The 2,692-nt window shown below is 35.0% G+C and overlaps 1 long non-coding RNA gene across 1 annotated transcript; it reads left to right on the top strand.

The window, feature by feature from the left end:
- LOC118481257 lies at positions 1-1,187 on the top strand. Its single transcript, XR_004865089.1, has 2 exons — positions 1-632; positions 801-1,187. It is a non-coding gene; the product is annotated as an uncharacterized LOC118481257 (long non-coding RNA).
- The last annotated feature ends 1,505 nt before the right edge of the window (positions 1,188-2,692 follow it).

Below are 2,692 nucleotides of genomic sequence, written 5' to 3'. Positions count from 1 at the left end.
GTTGCAGACTTTTTCTTTCTTTTATAATAGTATCTCTCATCATTTATCTCTCTCTCTCTCTTGAAAGTTCACCACCATCTCTCCATTTTTTGTGAGAAATTTCCTGTTTAATGGATAAAAACCTAAATCAATACTCAAACCAACCACCACACCCATCTCCCTTGTCTCTCTGCCGGCGACTAAATCAAAACTCCGGCAATGGCTTCCGCCGCAACACCCGCCGCTTTCTCTCTCCTCCCCACCACCACCATCAGCACCACCGTCATCGTCAACCACCATCAGCGCCACCGTCAAGAGAGATATGGGTTTTTGTTGAGGCGTAGGTGTGCGTTTTCAGATGAAGGGTGAAGGATGATGTGGTTGTTCTGGTGGGTTAGGGGCGGCGGTCGGTGAAGGGTGAATGGGTGATGTGGTTGTTTGTGGTGGGTGTTTGGTGAAGGGTGAAGAGGTCCGTGACGAGGTTGGCGCTGCCGGCGACCGAGGGGTGGTGATGGTGGTTTTGCGACGGGTGTAGTGGTGGTGTAGGGCGGAGGGAGGCCGAAGATTCTGGTCCATTTATATCCATCCAGTCCCAAAAACTTGCTTCTGGTCAATTTATATCCAATTCAAGAATTCGTAAGCTTATTTTGAATGTAAACAATTAATAATTGTTTTAGACATTTATTTAATGTTACAATTCTTGAATAAATTTCAAGGTATTTTGAAATTTTTCCGTTTAATATTGAATAATTATGTCACTGTTTGGCAGTTTGCTTGTTTTGAATGTATTTGGATTATGTAAGTTGTTAATTTTAATATAGGAAAGCTTGGCATTCATGTTTTGAGATGTCTCATCTTCATGAGGATTCTTTTATGGGAATATGATGAAATAGAGCTCTGCTATTTTGGAAACAGGTGTTAACGGTTATGTTATGCAACTTCAAGTAATCAAATCTGGTGGTGCCGATGGTGCCCGGTTGTGCCGATGGTGCCCGGTGGTGCCGGTGTTTTTTTATATTTTTTAGTCGGTTTATGCCGGTGGTCCTGGTGGTGCCGACGATGCCGGTGGTCTTTGTTTCATCCCCGGTGGTGCCGACAGAGGCGGAGGTGACTTTTCACCGATGATGCCCGGCGACCTTTAGTTGTTTGTTTATTGTAGTTGTTTGTGATTCTGGTGGGATTCTTTGGTGATTGATTTGTGTTTTTGATATCGTGGGGTTGTAGATTGGCAATGATAGTTCGAAACAAAATTTCTAACAATTCATGACCATGGCTCGGCGAAGATGGTGCAGGGTAGGTTTTTGAACCTGCAACCCCACTTTGCAGCCTTATTATTGGAAACTTTGAGCCAAACCCTGTTTTTTTCATGATCCACACATTTGTTTTGATTTTTTGTTGTTGGGTTTTTATATTTTTTTTTCCAGTCGATGATGATAAGTTAAATCTATCCGAGACACCTACTGAGTTGTGATTTATGGGTGCGTTTGTTTTGTGTAAAAAAGTTTTTTGTAAAAAAAAAGTTTAAACCGTAAACTTTTTAACGTAAAAAGTTTTACGTAAAATGTAAAAATTCTAACGTAAAATGGGAAAAGTTTTACGTAAAACGTAAAAATTCTAACGTAAAACGTAAAAATTTTAACGTAAAACGTAAAAAGTTTTACGTAAAACGTAAAAAGTTTAAAAAGCTTAACGCAAAAAAAACGGGACGTAAAAGATGCCGCGCTAAAACAGGACGTAAAAAACGCCGCGTTAAAAAACGACGCTTGAAAAAGTCGAGCGTAAAAAACGGCGTGCAAAAACGACCCGTTAAAAAACGATGCGTGAATAAGTCGGGCGTAAAAACGGAAAACGTAATTTTTTAACGTAAAACGGAAAAACTTAAATTTTTTAACGCAAAACGTAATTTTTTTAAAGCAAAACGTAAAGTTTTTATCGTAAATGACGGCGCGTTAAAAAAAACGACGCCTGAAAAAGTCGGGCGTAAAAAAACGGCTCTTCAAAACATTTTTTTAAACAAATCTTAAAAAAAATTATCATAAAAATCTGATTTTCAAAAAATTATTTAACAAAAAAATATGTTTCTTAATAAAAAAATAAATTAAGACAAAAGGTAATTAATGAATAGGACAAAAAAAGACAATTAAAAATAATATATGTAAAAAGACAAAAAAAACAATTTTACTTATATACCCTTTTCGATTAAAATATTAAACACATAACAAGACAAAAACTATTTAATATTAATTTTAACTACTTTTAATCTTCTCCATCTATCTTCTTGATCTAATGGCTAGAAAGTGGTTCTCGTGGTTTTTACAAATGGAGGTGGTTTTCATTTTAGCAGTCCCCATATATATGTATATATGTATATATATATATATATATATATATATATATATATAGAGGGAGGTTCATTTGAGAAGAAAAATAAATTGAGAAGAAAAAGAACAAAAGGTACAATTGTAAAACATTAAATAGTTTTCTCTCATCTCATTTATTATTCTTTTTGACTAATTAATTAGTCATAAAGATTATCATCTTCCACACAAAAATTTTGACCTACAAACATCAAAATTTATCCTAGACATTTTTAAAATTTATCCTACACAACTCGTAATTCATCCTACACACCTCATAACTTATCCTACACCTTAAATTAATTTTTTTTTCTTCTTTGAAAATATATATATATTTTTTTGAAAATAAGTTACAA

The sequence above is a fragment of the Helianthus annuus genome, chromosome 8 (genome assembly GCF_002127325.2).
Source record: "Helianthus annuus cultivar XRQ/B chromosome 8, HanXRQr2.0-SUNRISE, whole genome shotgun sequence".
In the NCBI taxonomy this organism is placed as follows: domain Eukaryota; kingdom Viridiplantae; phylum Streptophyta; class Magnoliopsida; order Asterales; family Asteraceae; genus Helianthus; species Helianthus annuus.
Note: the sequence above shows the minus strand (reverse complement) of the source record. Positions and strands in the feature narration are given on the sequence as shown.